This window comes from Triticum urartu, chromosome 7A, assembly GCF_056163025.1.
Source record: "Triticum urartu cultivar PI428250 chromosome 7A, HENAU_Tu73, whole genome shotgun sequence".
Taxonomy (NCBI): domain Eukaryota; kingdom Viridiplantae; phylum Streptophyta; class Magnoliopsida; order Poales; family Poaceae; genus Triticum; species Triticum urartu.
The window spans coordinates 55,594,225-55,615,725 of record NC_141879.1 but is presented as its reverse complement, the minus strand read 5'-3'; positions in this window follow the sequence as shown (position 1 = coordinate 55,615,725).

The window sequence follows — 21,501 nt, the reverse complement described above, 5'->3', positions numbered from 1 at the left end:
ATGAGGTTGTCGAACCTTTACTTCAACCAGAGAGTGATGCAACACAGAAAGATGTTTTCTGTGGAGCCTACGTCTGTTGAAGAGGAAGTTAATGATAGTGATCATGAATCTTCGGATCAAGTTGCTATCAAACCTCGTAGGTCAACAAGGATATGTACTACTCCTGAGTGGTACGGTAATCCTGTCTTAGATATCATGTTGTTAGACAACAATGAACCTACGAGCTATGGAGAAGCGATGGTGGGCCCGTATTCCGACAAATGGTTAGAAGCCATGAAATCTGAGATAGGATCCATATATCTGAACAAAGTATGGACTTTGGTGGACTTGCCCGATGATCGGCAAGCCATTGAGATAAATGGATCTTTAAGAAGAAGACGGACGTGGGCGGTAATGTTGCCGTCTATGAAGCTCGACTTGTGGGAAAGAGTCTTTTCACAAGTTTAAGGAGTTGACTACGATGAGAATTTCTCACCCCTAGCGATGATTCAGTCTGTTGAAATCATGATAGCATTAGCTGTATTTTTCGATTATGAAATCTTACAGATGGATGTCAAAACAAGTTTTCTTACCAGTTTTCCTAAGAAAAGTTGTATGTGATACAATAAAAGGTTTTGTCGATCCTAAGGATGCTAAAAGGTATGCTGGCTCCAGCAATCCTTCTATGGACTAGAGCAAGCATCTCGGAATCGGAATATATGTTTTGATGGAGTGATCAAAGCTTTTAGGTTTATACAATGTTTGCTAGAAACTTGTATTTACAAGAAAGTGAGTGGGAGCACTACAATATTTCTGATAAGTATATGTGGATGACATATTGTTGATCTGAAATAATGTAGAATTTCTGGAAAGCAAAAACGGTTGTTTGAAGAGTGATTTTCAAAGGAAGACCTGGATAAAAGTGCTTACATATTGGGCATCAAGATCTATGGAAATAGATCAAGACGCCTAATGATACTTTCAAAGAACGCACACCTTGACATGTTTTTGAAAGAGTTCAAATTGATCAGTCAAAGAAGGGGTTCTCACCTGAGTTGTAAGGTGTGAAGTTGAGTAAGACTCGAAGATTGACCGCGGCAGAAGAAAGAGGAAGGACGAAGGTCGTCCCCTATGCTTTTGTCATAGGCTCTATACGGTATGCCATGCTGATTACCGCACCAGATGTGTGACTTGCCACATGTCTGGCAAGAGGGTACAAAGGTGATCTAGGAGTAGATCACCAGATAGCAGTCAAAATTATCCTTAGAGGAATAAGGAAATGTTTCTCGGTTATGGAGGTGATAAAGAGTTCGACATAAAGAGTTACGTCGATGCAAGCTTAACACCTATCCGGATAGCTCTGAGTAGAGATACCGGATACGTATAATGGAGCAACAATTTGGAAAAGCTCCAAGTGGAACGTGGTAGCAGCATCTACGATATGACATAAAGTTTTGCGAAATACATAGGGATCTGAATATGGCAAGACCCGTTGACTACAACCTCTCTCACAAGCATAACATGATCAAACCCAGAACTCATTGAGTGTAAATCACATAGTGATGTGAACTAGATTATCGAGTCTAGCAAACTCTTTGGATGTTGGTCACATGGCGATGTGACCCGTGAGTGTTAATCACATGGCGATGTGAACTAGATTATTGACTCTAGTGCAAGTGGGAGACTGTTGGAAATATGCCCTAGAGGCAATAATAAATTAGTTATTATTATATATTTCATTGTTCATGATAATCATTTATTATCCATGCTAGAATTGTATTGATAGGAAACTCAGATACATGTGTGGATACATAGACAACACCATGTCCCTAGTAAGCCTATAGTTGACTAGCTCGTTGATCAATAGATGGTTACGGTTTCCTGACCATGGACATTGGATGTCGTTGATAACGGGATCACATCATTAGGAGAATGATGTGATGGACAAGACCCAATCCTAAGCCTAGCACAAAGATCGTGTAGTTCGTATGCTAAAGCTTTTCTAATGTCAAGTATCATTTCCTTGGACCATGAGATTGTGAAACTCCCGGATACCGTAGGAGTGCTTTGGGTGTGCCAAATGTCACAACGTAACTGGGTGGCTATAAAGTTTCACTACAGGTATCTCCGAAAGTGTCTGTTGGGTTGGCACGAATCGAGACTGGGATTTGTCACTCCGTATAAACTTAGAGGTATCTCTGCGCCCACTCGGTAGGACATCATCATAATGTGCACAATGTGACCAAGGAGTTGATCACGGGATGATGTGTTACGGAACGAGTAAAGAGACTTGCCGGTAACGAGATTGAACAAGGTATCGGGATACCGACGACCGAATCTCGGGCAAGTATCGTACCACTAGACAAAGGGAATTGTATACGGGATTGATTAAGTCCTTGACATCGTGGTTCATCCGATGAGATCATGGGTATCCAGATCCCGCTGTTGGTTGTTGACCGGAGAGTTGTCTCGGCCTTGTCTACATGACTCCCGAACCCGTAGGGTCTACACACTTAAGGTTCGATGACGCTAGGGTTATAGGGAAAGTATGTACGCGGTTACCGAATGTTGTTCGGAGTCCCGGATGAGATCCCGGACGTCACGAGGAGTTCCGGAATGGTCCGGAGGTAAAGATTAATATATAGGAAGTATGGTTTTGGCCACCGGAAGTGTTCCGGGCATCACCGGTAGTGTACCGGGACCACCGGAGGGGTCCGGGGGTCCACCAGGTGGGGCCACCAGCCCCGGAGACCTACATGGGCCAATAGTAGGAAGGTACCAGCCCCTAGGTGGGCTGGGGCGCCTCCCACCAAGGCCCAAGGCGTCCTCAAGAGGAGAGGGGGCAAACCCTAGGCGCAGATGGGCCCTAAGGCCCACCCTAGGTGCGCCCCCCTCTCTCTCCCCCTTGGCCGCCTCCAGATGGGATCTGGGGGCTGCCGCCACCCCTAGGGAGGTAACCCTAGGTGGGGGCGTAGCCCCTCCCCTCCCCCTATATATACTTGAGGTTTGGGGCTGCCCAACACACGTGATTTGCTCTCCCTGTTGGCGCAGCCCTACCTCTCTACCTCCTCGTCTCTCGTAGTGCTTGGCGAAGCCCTGCTGGAGTCCCGCGCTCCTCCACCACCACCACGCCGTCGTGCTGCTACTGGATGCAGTCTTCCCCAACCTCTCCTTCTCCCCTTGCTGGATCAAGGCGTAGGAGACGTCACCGGGCTGTACGTGTGTTGAACACGGAGGTGCCGTCCGTTCGGCACTAGGATCATCGGTGATTTGGATCACGACGAGTACGACTCCATCAACCCCGTTCACTTGAACGCTTCCGCTTAGCAATCTACAAGGGTATGTAGATGCACTCTCCTTCCCCTCATTGCTAGATTACTCCATAGATTGGTCTTGGTGATGCGTAGAAAATTTTGAATTTATGCTATGTTCCCCAACACATCACAACCTAATTGGGTGATTATAAAGGTGCTCTACAGGTGTCTCCGGTGGTACTTGTTGAGTTGGCATAGATCGAGATTAGGATTTGTCACTCCGATTATCGGAGAGGTATCTCTGGGCCCTCTCGGTAATGCACATCACTATAAGCCTTGCAAGCAATCCAACTATTGAGTTAGTTGCGGGATGATGTATTACAGAACAAGTAAAGAGACTTGCCGGTAACGAGATTGAACAAGGTATCGGGATACCGACGACCGAATCTCGGGCAAGTATCGTACCACTAGACAAAGGGAATTGTATACGGGATTGATTAAGTCCTTGACATCGTGGTTCATCCGATGAGATCATGGGTATCCAGATCCCGCTGTTGGTTATTGACTGGAGAGTTGTCTCGGCCTTGTCTGCATGACTCCCAAACCCGTAGGGTCTACACACTTAAGGTTCGATGACGCTAGGGTTATAGGGAAAGTATGTATGCGGTTACCGAATGTTGTTCGGAGTCCCGAATGAGATCCCGGACGTCACGAGGAGTTCCGAAAATGGTCCGGAGGTAAAGATTAATATATAGGAAGTATGGTTTGGGCCACCGGAAGTGTTCCGGGCATCACCGGTAGTGTACCGGGACCACCGGAGGGGTCCGGGGGTCCACCAGGTGGGGCCACCAGCCCCGGAGGCCTACATGGGCCAATAGTAGGAAGGTACCAGCCGCTAGGTGGGCTGGGGTGCCTCCCACCAAGGCCCAAGGCGTCCTCAAGAGGAGAGGGGGCAAACCCTAGGCGCAGATGGGCCCTAAGGCCCACCCTAGGTGCGCCCCCCTCTCTCTCCCCCTTGGCCGCCTCCAGATGGGATCTGGGGGCTGCTGCCACCCCTAGGGAGGGAACCCTAGGTGGGGGCGTAGCCCCTCCCCTCCCCCTATATATACTTGAGGTTTGGGGCTGCCCAACACACGTGATTTGCTCTCCCTGTTGGCGCAGCCCTACCTCTCTACCTCCTCGTCTCTCGTAGTGCTTGGCGAAGCCCTGCTGGAGTCCCGCGCTCCTCCACCACCTCCACGCCGTCGTGCTGCTGCTGGATGGAGTCTTCGCCAACCTCTCCTTCTCCCCTTGCTGGATCAAGGCGTAGGAGACGTCACCGGGCTGTACGTGTGTTGAACACGGAGGTGCCGTCCGTTCGGCACTAGGATCATCGGTGATTTGGATCACGACGAGTACGACTCCATCAACCCCGTTCACTTGAACGCTTCCGCTTAGCGATCTACAAGGGTATGTAGATGCACTCTCCTTCCCCTCATTGCTAGATTACTCCATAGATTGGTCTTGGTGATGCGTAGAAAATTTTGAATTTATGCTACGTTCCCCAACACATCACAACCTAATTGGGTGATTATAAAGGTGCTCTACAGGTGTCTCCGGTGGTACTTGTTGAGTTGGCATAGATCGAGATTAGGATTTGTCACTCCGATTGTCGGAGAGGTATCTCTGGCCCTCTCGGTAATGCACATCACTATAAGCCTTGCAAGCAATGCAACTAATGAGTTAGTTGCGGGATGATGTATTACAGAACAAGTAAAGAGACTTGCCGGTAACGAGATTGAACTAGGTATTGAGATACCGACGATCGAATCTTGGGCAAGTAACATGCCGATGACAAAGGGAAAAACATATGTTGTTATGCGGTTTGACCGATAAAGATCTTCGTAGAATATGTAGGAACCAATATGAGCATCTAGGTTCCGCTATTGGTTATTGACCGGACACGAGTCTCGGTCATGTCTACATAGTTCTCGAACCCGTAGGGTCCGCACGCTTAGCGTTCGGTGACGATCGGTAATATGAGCTTATGTGTTTTCATGTACCAAAGGTAGTTCAGAGGCCCGTATGAGATCGGGGACATGACGAGGAGTCTCAAAATGGTCGAGACGTAAAGATCGATATATTGGACGATTATATTCGGACATCGGAAAGGTTCCGAGTGATTCGGGTATTTTTCGGAGTACTGGAGAGTTACGGGAATTCGCCGGGGACTATATGGGCCTTATTGGGCTTTAGAGGAAAGAGAGAGGGGAGTCTACATGCCCCCAAGGCTTAGTCCTAATTGGACTAGGGGGAGGGGCGGCGCCACCTCCTTCCTTCTCTTCTCTTTTCCCTTTCCTTCTCTCCTACTCCTACTACATGGAAGGGGGGGGGGAATCCTACTCCCGGTGGGAGTAGCACTGCCCTTGGGGTGAGCCTAGGAGGGACGACCTCTCCCCCTCCTCCACTCCTTTATATACGTGGCCAGGGGGCACCCCATAGACACACAAGTTAATCAGTTGATCTTTTAGCCATGTGCGGTGCCCACCTCAGTCGTATCGTAGCGGTGCTTAGGCGAAGCCCTGCGTCGGTTGCATCATCATCACCATCATCACGCCATCGTGCTGACGGAATTCTCCCTCGAAGCTCTGCTGGATCGGAGTTCGTGGGACGTCACCGAGATGAACGTGTGCTGAACTCGGAGGTGCCGTACGTTCGGTACTTGGATCGTCGGATCGTGAAGACGTACGACTACATCAACCGCGTTCTCATAACGCTTCCGCTTACGGTCTACGAGGGTATGTAGACAATACTCTCCCCTCTCGTTGCTATGCATCACCATGATCTTGTGTGTGCGTAGGAAATTTTTGAAGTTACTACGTTCCCCAACATATACATGATCGAGACACCTCTCCGGTCAATAACCAATAGCGGAACATGGATGCTCATATTGGCTACTACATATTCTACGAAGATCTTTATCGGTCGAACCATTATGACAACATACATAATTCTCTTTCTCCATCGGTATGTTACTTGCCCGAGATTCGATCGTCAGTATCTTCATACCTAGTTCAATCTCGGTACCGGCAAGTCTGTTTACTCATTCCGTAATACATCACCTCATGACTAACTCCTTAGTTGTTTGCTTGCACGCTTATGATGTGTATTACCGAGAGGGCCCACAGATACCTCTCCGATACTCAGAGTGACAAATCCTAATCTCGATCTATGCCAACTCAACAAACACCTTCGGAGATACCTGTAGAGCATCTTTATGATCACCTAGTTACGTTGTGACGTTTGATAGCACATAAGGAATTCCTCCAATATCCGGGAGTTGCATAATCTCATAGTCGAAGGAATATGTATTTGACATGAAGAAAGCAATAGCAATAAAACTTAACGATCATTATACTAAGCTAACAGATGGGTCTTGTCAATCACATCATTCTCCTAATAATGTGATCCCGTTATCAAATGACAACTCATGTCCATGGTTAGGGAACCTTAACCATCTTTGATCAATGAGCTAGTCTAGTAGAGGCTCACTAGGGACACAGTGTTTGTTTATGTATTCACACATGTATTTAGGTTTCCGATCCATACAATTCTAGCATGAATAATAAAAATTTATCGTGAATAAGGAAATATAAAATAACAACTTTATTATTGCCTCTAGGGCATATTTCCTTCAGAGAGAAATCAATCAAGATCTATATCGATGGTGTGTATGTATGTGGTTTCTAAAGTCGCGAGAGATCAACTGTTTTCTGACTAACTATTGTTTGCAGTGACACTGACAACCTACATATTTGTAGAGGCTTTGTGCGCATAGTTGATAACCCACAAGTATAGGGGATTGCAACAGTTTTCGAGGGTAGAGTATTCAACCCAAATTTATTGATTCGACACAAGGGGAGCCAAAGAATATTCTCAAGTATTAGTGATGACCCACAAGTATAGGGGATCTATCATAGTCCTTTCGATAAGTAAGAGTGTCGAGCCCAACGAGGAGCAGAAAGAAATGATAAGCGGTTTTTAGCAAGGTATTCTCTGCAAGCACTGAAATTATAGGTAACAGATAGTTTTGTGATAAGATAATTTGTAACGAGCAACAAGTAACAAAAGTAAATAAAGTGCAGCAAGGTGGCCCAATCTTTTTTGTAGCAAAGGACAAGCCTGGACAAATTCTTATACAGAGAAAAGCGCTCCCGAGGACACATGGGAATTATCATCAAGCTAGGTTTCATCACGATCATATGATTCACGTTCGGTACATTGATAATTTGGTATGTGGGTGGACCGGTGCTTGGGTGCTGTCCTTACTTGGACAAGCATCCCACTTATGATTAACCTCTATTGCAAGCATCCGCAACTACAACAAAAGTATTAAGGTAAACCTAACCATAGCATGAAACATGTGGATCCAAATCAGCCCCTTACGAAGCAACACATAAACTAGGGTTTAAGCTTCTGTTACTCTAGCAACCCATCATCTACTTATTACTTCTGTAACATCCCAAAATTCTAAATTTTGGAATGTTATAATAATTAAAATATATGATTGTTTGGTTGATTGATGAGTGATTGATTGAGTGAAATTTGAAACTTTTTTTGAAAGTTAAATGAGAGGGAATGAAATGACTTCCCAAACTTTCATCCTTGCATTTGATCTCAATGAATTTCAAATTCATTTCATCACAATAACCTTGAGTGAAGAAAACATGACTTCTTCCAAGTATATGAAATATGAGTTGGAAGTTTGAAGATGGTTTGAATTTTAAATTCAAAACCATTTGGAGTTATTTGGTTTTATTTCAAATTATTTTTCTCCAAAATTAAACTATATGGAAAATAGGGTAAAATGATTCCCTACATTAGAAAACTGGAGGAAGTTAAATTTGAAATAATTTTGATATTTCAAAAATTATTTTTTATTGTGTTTTATTGCAACAGTAGCACTGTTTGCCTTGTTTTAATTCTTGTTGATTTTATTTGGAGTTTAGAAATAGTTCAACTTTTAGGATTTGTTTTGCCGAACATTTTGATATATAATATGTCTATATAAAAGTATTATTGTTTTTCCTTTATTTAGTTTTCTTGTCTGTGATTTATAAAAAAAATAGCCGAAGCCAACGGACCAAAGGCCCACCTAACTTTCTCTCTCTCGCTCTCCCTCGGCCCATCTACGCGCCAGGCTAGCCCAGCAGCCACGCGCATGCCCAGAGCCCCTTCACCTCGGTCGCCCGCTCCCTCCTCGCTCGCCCTGTGCCACTGACCGCTGGGTCCCACTGCCCGATCGCCCCGCCCGCATCTTCTTCTTCCTCCCCACGCCAAGTCGCGCCGCCGCCGGAATCCCGATCTTCTCAGGATCATGAATCCCCTCGCCCCTTCTCCAAGCACCCTCCCCTATATATACCTCCCGCCCCTCGACCGATTCCGCCCCATAGCCCCTTCCGAGAACCCCCGCCTCCTTCTCAATTGCTCGCTGGAGCCGAGCGCCCCCGCCGCGCCATTGCCGCCCCACTGAGCTACTCCGACCCCCTCGCCGCCTCCCGAGACCACCTCTGCACTCCCCTCGCTTGTCCGCATCTCCCCGTGCCCTCACCCAAGCCCGAAACCCACCGGAGCGCCGCCACCGCCGACGCCCGAATGCCACCGCCGCCTCGACCTCGCCGCCGACCTCCTCCGTCCACCTACGACACTATCTCGACCACCGCTGGACTCGCCGTCGAACGCCGTGTCTGCCCGTACTCTCGCCGGAGCCCGCCGACGATCGGAGCGCCGCCGCCGACAACGTCCGAGCCGCTCGCCGTCGACCTTCCCCACGGTGAGCTCTCCACTTCCCCTCCTCCATCCGATTCTAAATCTACGGTATAGATTAGATGGATGAACAGTTAGGATTATTTTTTTAGTTGGGTTTTTTTCGGTTTAGTTCGGATAGGTTTAGCCGACTGGTTTCTTTTATTTCGTACGTGCGCGGTTTAGTTAGTTTTCGGCCGAGCGCCGTTTAGTTACGGATCGCCCACCAGTTTAGCCCAGTAGCAATGGGCCACGTAGCTAGTGCCCATTGTTTTTTTGTTTTTGTTTTCGTTTCTGTTTTAAAAACAGAACAAGTTTCAATGTTATATTGCTTGTATCTTTTAGCATACTTGATGTTTTTGAGTGATTCTAATTGCATTGTGTCAAAAAATTTATGAAGTTTCTGTTAGTGATTTGAAATTTGGAATTTGAGTAGTTTAAATTTGAATTAGTTCAAATATGCTTCAAACACCGTTTTGGCTCTAGCTTAAACTCTAGAATAGATTTTTGATTGATTCTTTTTGCTACTGTTTTGTTATTGTTTTGTTTGTCCAGTAGCATGTAGTGGCTTATTTATAGTTTATTTTAAATTAGGTTTATTGCGAAAACAGTACTGTTTTGCTTATGTAGTTGTTTTAGTCATATAATTAGTGTTTTTAATTATTTTTAGTTAATTCTTTTTGTAGATTTTTACATATTGTCATATGTTTATGTTAGACTGCGGTAGATAAATTTTTGTAGTTATTTACTAGTGTTTAGCTACTATTTTAGTATTTGTTTGTTTAGTTCATAGTGATAGTTGATAAAAGTAGTCCCATTAGTTTCGAAAGTAACTCTTTTTGCCACTTCATTATATGTTGTCATTGATTCTGTTATTTAGGAGTAAATTAGTTTGATAATTATTTTAGTATTGTTTACTTTTGTCTTTTGCTAGTTGTTATAGTTGTTCTGGTGTTAACTAGTCAGTTACAATAGTTTTCATACTAGTTCCTTTTGCTAGTAAATGCTTTAGTAAATTTTTTGTTGTTGTTTTATTAGAATTTTATTTTCTTTACTGTAGAAAAGTTATTAGAGTAATTTAGTGATGTTATGTAAGATTTGTGTGAATTTGGTCTCCACTAGTTTTCCTTCAAGTTTTCTTTCGAAGTTTTCCTTTGGTTTTTATTTGGTTTTCTTCTTGCTTTTTGATTGTTATTTTGAGTTCTAGTATTGTTTGCTAGGACGATTGCTTATATGATTACCATGTTTGACTATATAGATTTACATCGGAGTGACGAATAGTTTTATCAAGTTTCCGAGAGCGTTTATATCTTCATCAACATACCAGGCAAGTTGACTTTGACCATGTTTTTCATACCTATATTTTTATTGCATTTAGTGTCATCCTTGCAACAACTTCTCCAGTAGTGATATTGATTCTTGTTGTTGAGTAGAATGCATGAGGTAGGAACCCACCTCCCTGTTACCAAGCCCGGGACGTATATAGTTTTAATGCTACGCTGTAGTAGACGGGGTTTGGTATGAGTGCTCGGGAGTGGGGTGAGAATGAAGGACTTTACATCAAAGACGACAACTTCATGATGGCATCTGCAAGGACTGCATCTTCAGGACTCCTCAAGATTTCGAGACTCGAGACAAGAATTCAATACACACTACCGGGTGAAGGACGGTTGACGGGCACCCTGGAGAAACCAGTGGCTGGCCGGGATGCATGGAGAAGCGCCATGACATCTTGCGGAAAGCTTCACCCAAACTCAAAGAGACGGAAGAATACTTCATGCTCGGAAGCTTACCTGTGCAACCGCAAGTCACTATGGGCTCTGGCTTGGTTGACCTTAGTTGTGACTCTGGCTGGGACGGTGCTAGCAGATGTAGAACTACGGTAGGATTGGATGAGCACCGGACAGTGGTCAGAGGAACTCTTCGGAAGACCATGTTTCGGTCATCTTGTTCTCAAACACCCTGAAGTGCGAGAATGTAAAGAGAGGGATCGAATCTTGCGGGTAAAGTGTACAAACCTCTGCGTTAAAACCTAATCGATTAGCCGTGTCCCCGATTATGGACAATTTGAGCCTCTGGACTTGGATCTATCTCGGAACTCTCAACACCGGACTGATAATTTAATTGTGGGCAACTTATGATGATTTGGGTATGGGACATCAGTTGGCGGAACCATGTCATGACAGAAAACTCCGTAGTACAGACTCCTGATATTCCTTTGTTGTAGGGAAAATAAAACTAGCTTTTACGCAAAAACATGAGACACAGAGCCACAAAGCCATATTGCATATAGAATAGTTTTATCATCTGCTTTTCTCATATTGTGATCTTGCCGGTACATTCAATGTACTGACTTACACGGCAGCAACGTCTCATGTTGCAGATATGTTCCTTCCGACGAGTAAGAGTACGGTACAGGGTTACGGTCTACACTCAACCTGTCGATGGCGTTGATGGGACTCCACACCCGATTATTTGTTTCCGCTGAGACTTATGAAGTATATATCAGTTTTACGTTATTTATACATGTGATTGCACTTTGATATATACATTGATGTACTGTGTGTGCCAGCATACCGATCCAGGGATGGCACAGATACACAGAGACTTGACCGTCTGAGGTCGGGTCACTACAGATATGGTATCAGAGCACATGTTGACTGTAGGACGTGACCCTAGAAATCAGAAAGCCCCTAGGACAGGAAATATCTAAAACTTTATTTTCAAAAGAATCTATTACTTCTCATCTTTTCTGATTTTATCAAATAACATCCCGTACTTCAAATAGTTAGAATATACCCCTTTCCCTTTTGACCACACGGAGGATCAACTAAAGCCGCTCCAAGAAGGACAAGATATCGGACAACCGATGACCATTTCGGAGTAAAGAGGATTTCACCATGCATTAGAAGAGTTAAAGCTACAACAGTTGAAGACTCCGAAGACTTGAAGAATCTGAAGATTTATTTGACTTTTAGAAGACCAAACCTCTGTTATATACTTACGTTAGATGCGGCGATTTGTGAGCTGTCATTTGTTTGATGTTTTTCCGACAGCCACAAAATAAAACTCATTTCTTCAAAACTATTGTTTGTATTGTGTGTATTCCTCCCCACCTCTCTCTTATCTCACCCTAAAACACTTGGACCCAGTAGATGATGAATGAAGTTGGACTGGTATTCTCTGGACCGAAAACCCAGCCAGAGGCAGAGCTATGGATTCAGAACATGGAGAACCACTTTGGGAGCAATTTGGTTTCAAGGAAGAATGAAGTATCATATGCTCTTCAGTACTTTGAAGGAAGTGCTTCAACATGGTGGCAGATGCATCAAGCTATACAGGGATGGAATGGAGCAAGGACTTGGGAAGAATTCAAGAACACTCTGACAAGATCTCGTCTCATCCGGAAGCACAATGATACCCCAAGAAATAAACTTTGTGCCTGCAAGATATGCGGAGAAATAGGACACGTCCAGGAGGAACACAAGGATGAATGCCCTCATTGTGAGGAGAAACACCCAGTTGAGGAATGCCCAACTAGTCAGGTGACTTGTTTCTTGTGTGAAGGAACCACCCACTACCCAGCTCAGTGTCACATTTACCCCACGGTGCAACAAACTATTCAGAAGCAGGAAGAAGGAATGAAAGAAGCCCTCCGAGAAGTTATGAAAGAAACTGTGATTAAGGGAAGTGTTGAAGACCTTGATGGAGAAAGCCTCAACAGATTTTTCTCCAATGCCTGTTATTCATGTGGAGAAGAAGGACATTTTTCACAGTATTGCACCAAGGAAAGAAAAGAGTATCTGAGATACTTCCCGACAGAAGTAGTGGAGTTTGATCCACAGGGAATAGAACGTTTGATCAGAACGAAGAAAATCAGGAAGAGAAAACAACGACACCCTCAGAACAACCCAATTTCTGCAAAGAGGGACAAGAGTCATATTACATGTTTTGGATGTAAGGACGTCGGGCATTATGCCAATGATTGTCTCGAAAGGAAGCAAGGAACTCAAGGATCAGGCACCATCACCAAGAAGCCTCGAGACATGCCGGAAGTTATTTGTTTTCGTTGCAAGGAAGCAGGATATTTTGCTAGGTATTGTTCAAATCATGAGAAAGTTGGAGCTGAGTAGTGGAGATGTTGATATCAGTAATAAGGGTAGTATGGAAAACACTTCTCATGAGAATGCGGGGTTGAGTTATGTAATAGATTACTCAGAGATTGTAATAATTCATGACTCAATAAATTTGATATGTCATATGCTGAAAGGTTTTAAGGAGTTGTTATGTTTTATCTTGGAAATTAATATTCTGGGTGAACATGGAAGAAAATGAGTTGTGATGCATAAACTGGATGTTGGAAATTGAGTTTGAAGTTTTGTTTGGATGATATGAATGTGTACCCAAGGAGATATGTACCTTATTCTGAGCACCATTTTGTTTTACAACCGCAGATGACGACCCTTTATGAGTCTTTCCTCAAGGGACCGGAAACGATCATGACCCTGACAAGTGATCATGATTACCCAAAAATCCCAAAGGACATGATGAAGCATATTCACCTTGAAGGAGATGTAGTCTACAAAGGATACCCCTTCATGCAAAAGGGAGTGGAACTTTGGTATGTGGAGGTACACCTCCACCGTATGAAAGGAGTTTACCCAAAGACGATGGGGCAGTACTTTTTCATCTCACGTGTACCACAAGCAACTTTGTTCGATGCTGTTCGTGAAGCAGCCATGGAAGCCATACGCCAGATCGGAGAAATACTTGAAGCAAGACTCCGTTATACTCAGGAATACCTAAGAGAAGTGCATGCAGAGATGATGGAACTAGATTATTGACTCTAGTGCAAGTGGGAGACTGAAGGAAATATGCCCTAGAGGCAATTATAAAGTTATTATTTATTTCCTTATATCATGATAAATGTTTATTATTCATGCTAGAATTGTATTAACCGAAAACTTAGTACATGTGTGAATACATAGACAAATAGAGTGTCACTAGTATGCCTCTACTTGACTAGCTCATTGAATCAAAGATGGTTAAGTTTCCTAGCAAATAGACATGAGTTGTCATTTGATTAACGGGATCACATCATTAGAGAATGATGTGATTTACTTGAACCATTCCTTTAGCTTAGCACGATGATCGTTTAGTTTGTTGCTACTGCTTTCTTCATGACTTATACATGTTCCTATGACTATGAGATTATGCAACTCCCGAATACCGTAGGAACACTTTGTGTGCTACCAAACGTCACAACCTAATTGTGTGATTATAAAGGTGCTCTATAGGTGTCTCCGGTGGTACTTGTTGAGTTGGCATAGATCGAGATTAGGATTTGTCACTCCGATTGTCGGAGAGGTATCTCTGGGCCCTCTCGGTAATGCGCATCACCAGAAACCTTGCAAGCAATGCAACTAATGAGTTAGTTGCAAGATGATGTATTATAGAACGAGTAAAGAGACTTGCCGGTAACGAGATTGAACTAGGTATTGAGATACCGACTATATGTTGTTATGCGGTTTGACCGATAAAGATATTCGTAGATATGTAGGAACCAATATGAGCATCTAGGTTCCGCTATTGGTTATTGATCGGACACGAGTCTCGGTCATGTCTACATAGTTCTCGAGCCCATAGGGTCCGCATGCTTAACGTTCGGTGACGATCGTTAATATGAGCTTATGTGTTTTGATATACTGAAGGTAGTTCAGGGTCCCGGATGAGATCGGGGAAATGACGAGGAATCTCAAAATGGTCGAGACGTAAAGATCGATATTTTTCAGAAAGGTTCCGAGTGATTCGGGTATTTTTCGGAGTACTGGAGAGTTACGGGAATTCGCCGGGGACTATATGGGCCTTATTGGGCTTTAGAGGAAAGAGAGAGGGGAGTCTGCACGCCCCCAAGGCTTAGTCCAAATTGGACTAGGGGGAGGGGCGGAGCCACCTCCTTCCTTCTCTTCTCTTTTCCCTTTCCTTCTCTCCTACTCCTACTACATGGAAGGGGGGGAATCCTACTCCCGGTGGGAGTACGACTCCCCTTGGGGTGCGCCTAGGAGGGACGACTTCTCCCCCTCCTCCACTCCTTTATATACGTGGCCAGGGGGCACACCATAGACACACAAGTTGATCAGTTGATCTTTTAGCCGTGTGCGGTGCCCACCTCGGTCGTATCATAGCGGTGCTTAGGCGAAGCCCTGCGTCGGTAGCATCATCATCACCATCATCACACCATCGTGCTGACATAATTCTCCCTCGAAGCTCTACTGGATCGGAGTTCGTGGGACGTCACCGAGATGAACGTGTGCTGAACTCGGAGGTGCCGTACGTTCGGTACTTGGATCGGTCGGATCGTTAAGACGTACGACTACATCAACCGCGTTCTCATAACGCTCCCACTTACGGTCTATGAGGGTACGTAGACGATACTCTCACCTCTCGTTGCTATGCATCACCATGATCTTGTGTGTGCGTAGGAAATTTTGGAAATTACTACGTTCCTCAACATATACATGATCGAGACACCTCTCCGGTCAATAACCAATAGCGGAACCTGGATGCTTATATTGGCTACTACATATTCTACGAAGATCTTTATCGGTCGAACCATTATGACAACATGCGTAATTCTCTTTGTCCATCGGTATGTTACTTGCCCGAGATTCAATCGTCAGTATCTTCATACCTAGTTCAATCTCGGTACCGGCAAGTCTGTTTACTCGTTCTGTAATACATCACCTCATGACTAACTCCTTAGTTGTTTGCTTGCACGCTTATGATGTGTATTACCGAGAGGGCCCAGAGATACCTCTCCGATACTCGGAGTGACAAATCCTAATCTCGATCTATGCCAACTCAACAAACACCTTCGGAGATACCTGTAGAGCATCTTTATGATCACCCAGTTACGTTGTGACGTTTGATAGCACATAAGGCATTCCTCCGATATCCAGGAGTTGCATAATCTCATAGTCGAAGGAATATGTATTTGACATGAAGAAAGCAATAGCAATAAAACTGAACGATCGTTATACTAAGCTAACAGATGGGTCTTGTCCATCACATCATTCTCCTAATAATGTGATCCCGTTATCAAATGACAACTCATGTCCATGGTTAGGGAACCTTAACCATCTTTGATCAATGAGCTAGTCTAGTAGAGGCTCACTAGGGACACAATGTTTGTTTATGTATTCACACATGTATTTAGGTTTCCGATCAATACAATTCTAGCATGAATAATAAAACTTTATCGTGAATAAGGAAATATAAAATAACAACTTTATTATTGCCTCTAGGGCATATTTCCTTCAGAGAGAAATCAATCAAGATCTATATCGATGGTGTGTATGTATGTGGTTTCTAAAGTCGCGAGAGATCAACTGTTTTCTGACTAACTGTTGTTTGCAGTGACACTGACAACCTACATATTTGTAGAGGCTTTGTGCGCGTAGTTGATAACCCACAAGTATAGGGGATTGCAACAGTTTTCGAGGGTAGAGTATTCAACCCAAATTTATTGATTTGACACAAGGGGAGACAAAGAATATTCTCAAGTATTAGTGATGACCCACAAGTATAGTGGATCTATCATAGTCCTTTCAATAAGTAAGAGTGTCGAACCCAACGAGGAGCAGAAAGAAATGATAAGCGGTTTTCAGCAAGGTATTCTCTGCAAGCACTGAAATTATAGGTAACAGATAGTTTTGTGATAAGATAATTTGTAACGAGCAACAAGTAACAAAAGTAAATAAAGTGCAGCAAGGTGGCCCAATCCTTTTTGTAGCAAAGGACAAGCCTGGAAAAATTCTTATACAGAGAAAAGCGCTCCCGAGGACACATGGGAATTATCGTCAAGCTAGGTTTCATCACGATCATATGATTCACGTTCGGTACATTGATAATTTGGTATGTGGGTGGACCGGTGCTTGGGTGCTGTCCTTACTTGGACAAGCATCCCACTTATGATTAACCTCTATTGCAAGCATCACAACTACAACAAAAGTATTAAGGTAAACCTAACCATAGCATGAAACATGTGGATCCAAATCAGCCCCTTACGAAGCAACGCATAAACTAGGGTTTAAGCTTCTGTCACTCTAGCAACCCATCATCTACTTATTACTTCCCAATGCCTTCCTCTAGGCCCAAATAATGGTGAAGTGTCATGTAGTCGACGTTCACATAACACCACTAGAGGAGAGACAACATACATCTCATCAAAATATCGAACGAATACCAAATTCACATGACTACTAATAGCAAGACTTCTCCCATGTCCTCAGGAACAAACATAACTACTCACAAAGCATATTCATGTTCATAATCAGAGGGGTATTAATATGCATATAGGATCTGAACATATGATGTTCCACCAAATAAACCAACTAGCATGAACTACAAGGAGTAATCAACACTACTAGCAACCCACATGTACCAATCCCAAACTTGGAGAAAAGAATTGGATACAAGAGATGAACTAGGGTTTCACAGGAGATGGTGCTGGTGAAGATGTTGATGGAGATTGACCCCCTCCCGATGAGAGGATCATTGGTGATGATGATGGCGATGATTTCCCCCTTCTGGAGGGAAGTGTCCCTGGCAGAACAGCTCTGCCGGAGCCCTAGATTGGTTCCACCTCATGGCGGCAGAGTCTCGTCCTGAAAGCTTGCTTATGATTTTTTTTCCTCATCGAAATACTACATATATCAGAAGATGGGCATCTGGGCATGCCCCCACCCTCATGGGAAGGGTGTGCCCCCCCCCCTCTGGAACTTCTTGCGCTGAGTATTTTTTATATATTCTGAAAATGACTTCTGTGAAGTTTCAGGACTTTTGGAGCTGCGCAGAATAGGTCTCTAATATTTGCTCCTTTTCCAGCCCAGAATCCCAGCTGTCGGCATTCTCCCTCTTTATGTAAACCTTGTAAAATAAGAGAGAATAGGCATAAGTATTGTGACATAATGTGTAATAACAGCCCATAATGCATTAAATGTCGATATAAAAGCATGATACAAAATGGGCGTATCGACTCCCCCAAGCTTAGACCTCGCTTGTCCTCAAGCGAAAGCCGAAATTGAAAAATATGTCCACATGTTTAGAGATAGAGGTGTCAATAAAAATAAAATACGGACATGAGGGCATCATGATCATTCTTAGAACAACAACTTATATAATTCTTGTCATATGATCTCTTATGCTAGAGTAACAATTCAATCACAATTTCAAGTATGGATCATAAACTTCATTGAAAACTAACAAACTATAATCTCAGTCATTGAAGCAATTGAAATTTATCATAACATAGGAAAGAGTCAATATAAGAGCTTTTCAGCAAGTCCACATACTCAACTATCATATAGTCTTTCACAATTGCTAACACTCACGCAATACTTATGGGTATGGAGTTTTGATTGGACACAGAGAAAGATAGGGGCTTATAGTTTTGCCTCCCAACATTTTACCTCAAGGGTAATGTCAACAATAATAGTTCATGAAAACTCACGTCCAATTAGCCATATATACTAGGATCTTTCCAACATGTTGTGCTTGCCAAAAGATAAAATGTAAAAAGGAACGGTGAAGATCACCATGACTCTTATGTAAGGTAGGAGATAAAAGTAAAAGATAGGCCCTTCGCACAGGGAACCAGAGGTTGTCATGTGCTTTTATGGTTGGATGCACAAAATCTTAATGCAAAAGAACGTCACTTTATATTGCCACTTGTGATATGGACCTTTATTATGCAGTCCGTCGCTTTTATTTCTTCCATATCACAAGCTCGTATAAAGCTTATTTTCTCCCACACTAATAAGTCATACATATTTAGAGAGCAATTTTTATTGCTTGCACCGATGACAACTTACTTGAGGGATCTTACTCAATCCATAGGTAGGTATGGTGGACTCTCATGGCAAAACTGGTTTAAGGGTGTTTGGAAGCACAAGTAGTATCTCTACTTGGTGCAAATAATTTGGCTAGCATGAGGGGGAAAGGCAAGCTCAATCATGTTGGATGATCCATGACAATATAATTTATCTCAGATGTAAGAAAACATAACCCATTATGCTGTCTTCCTTGTCCAACGTCAACTCTTTAGCATGTCATATTTTAATGAGTGCTCACAATCATAAAAGATGTCCAAGATAGTGTATTTATATGCGAAGACCTCTCTTTCTTTATTAATTCCTATTAATTGCAACGATGACCAAAACTATGTTTGTCAACTCTCATCAACTTTTATTCATCATACTCTTTCTATGTGAGCTCATTACTCTCCATAAGATCCATATGATCTCTTTGTTTCTTTTTATTCCTTTCTCTTTTCTTTTATTCACTCAAGATCATGGAAAAATAATCAAGCCCTTGGATCAACACTAATCTTTATTATATATATATATATAGCTCATGGACTCGATTACATAGAAGGATCATAAAAACTCACAACTAGATCATACTAAGAACTTTTATTCTACTAGATCAAAATATTATCAAAAGGATCGAACTAAGAAAAACGGTAAAGATAAAAGTGATGGTGATACAATACCGGGGCACTCCCCCAAGCTTGGCAGTTGCCAAGGGGAGTGCCCATACCCATGTGATTATATCTCCCTTTTCGGGGATTGTGATGTGATATTCTTTCCGATGATGCCCCTCAGGATACGATTCTCCTCCTCGAGATTATTGACTTGCTGCTTGAGGTCCATTATTTCCTTTCGAAGTTTTCCTGTAACAGCCAAAGCTCCCTGCACCCAAGGGTGTTGCATAGCTGCGGGAGAACAAGTGACACTATTTTTATTATTCTCATAAGAAAGAAATCTAACATTGGAAGGGATAACCGAGTTTGGGATAGCCGAGCTCTGCAGTTCCCCCATTGTGAATCCAGCTCGGAAGCGAGAAGTGACTTCTTGATCCTCCTCCATGGCATATATCCTCTTCAAATCAGCCTCCATCTCTTCCTCCGTTGCTGGCCCAAAGTGGTCAACATTGTTGTTTGTCATTGATCTCGGTGCCGGATGAGACACCCGACTCTCCCTGACTGACTCTTGCAAAGACATCTTGCTCTAATCTGCAGCAGCAACAGCTCGAAACACAAACAGAGGATAATTGTGTGATACGAGAGTCAAAACCTTCGGGAGATTATATAATGTATTTTTAACGACCAAAATATGTATGGTGCAAGAAAACGGGGTCCGGAGAGCACACGAGGTGCCCACGAGGCAGGGGGCGCGCCCTCCACCCTCGTGGAGCCCTCGTGTCCTTCCCGGACTACTTCTTATTTTTATATTTTTCTAAATATTCCAAAACGGAGAAAAATTTCCATTAGAACTGTTTTGGAGTTGGTTTACTTACCGTACCACATACCTATTCCTTTTCGGAGTCTAAAACGTTCTGGAAAGTGTCCCTTATGTATTCCTCTGGGGTTACGGTTTCAATAAGATTGGTTTCAACAGATATAGGTTTACCTGAGATATAATGTTTGATTCTTTGACCGTTTACCACCTTCGGATTTGTGCCTTCGAAGTTGTTGATTTTTATGGCACCGAAACGATAGACCTCCTCGATAACATAAGGACCTTCCCATTTAGAGAGAAGCTTTCCTGCAAAAAATCTTAAACGAGAGTTGTATAGCAATACATAATCACCTACATTAAACTCATGCTTTTGTATTCTTTTGTCATGCCATCTTTTAACTTTTTCTTTAAACAATTTGGCATTCTCATAGGCTTGGTTTCTCCATTCATCAAGTGAGCTAATGTCAAATGACCTCTTCTCACCGGCAAGTTTGAAATCATAATTGAGCTCTTTAATAGCCCAATAAGCCTTGTGTTCTAGTTCGAGAGGTAAGTGACATGCTTTTCCATAAACCATTTTATACGGAGACATACCCATAGGATTTTTATATGCAGTTCTATAGGCCCATAATGCATCATCAAGTTTCTTGGACAAATTCTTTCTAGATCGATTAACAGTCTTTTGCAAAATTAATTTGAGTTCTCTATTACTCAATTCTACTTGACCACTAGACTGTGGGTGATAGGGAGATGCAATTCTATGATTAACATCATACTTAGCAAGCATTTTACGGAAAGCACCATGAATAAAATGTGGACCACCATCAGTCATTAAATATCCAGGGACTCCAAACCTCGGAATAGCTTCTACCCACTTAATAACGTAATCAACAGCAACTAAAATATGTGTATATCCATTAGAGGAAGGAAAAGGTCCCATATAATCAAAGCCCCAAACATCAAATGGTTCAATAACAAGTGAATAATTCATAGGCATTTCTTGACGTCTACTAATATTACCAATTCTTTGACATTCATCACAAGACAAGGCAAACCGGATTGCAATACCTTATGTGCAGTTCTATCTCCAACATGGTGTCCTCCATAAGCCTCGGAGTGACACTTGCGTAGGATCTGTTCCTGTTCATGCTCAGGTACACAACGTCTAATAACACCATCTACTC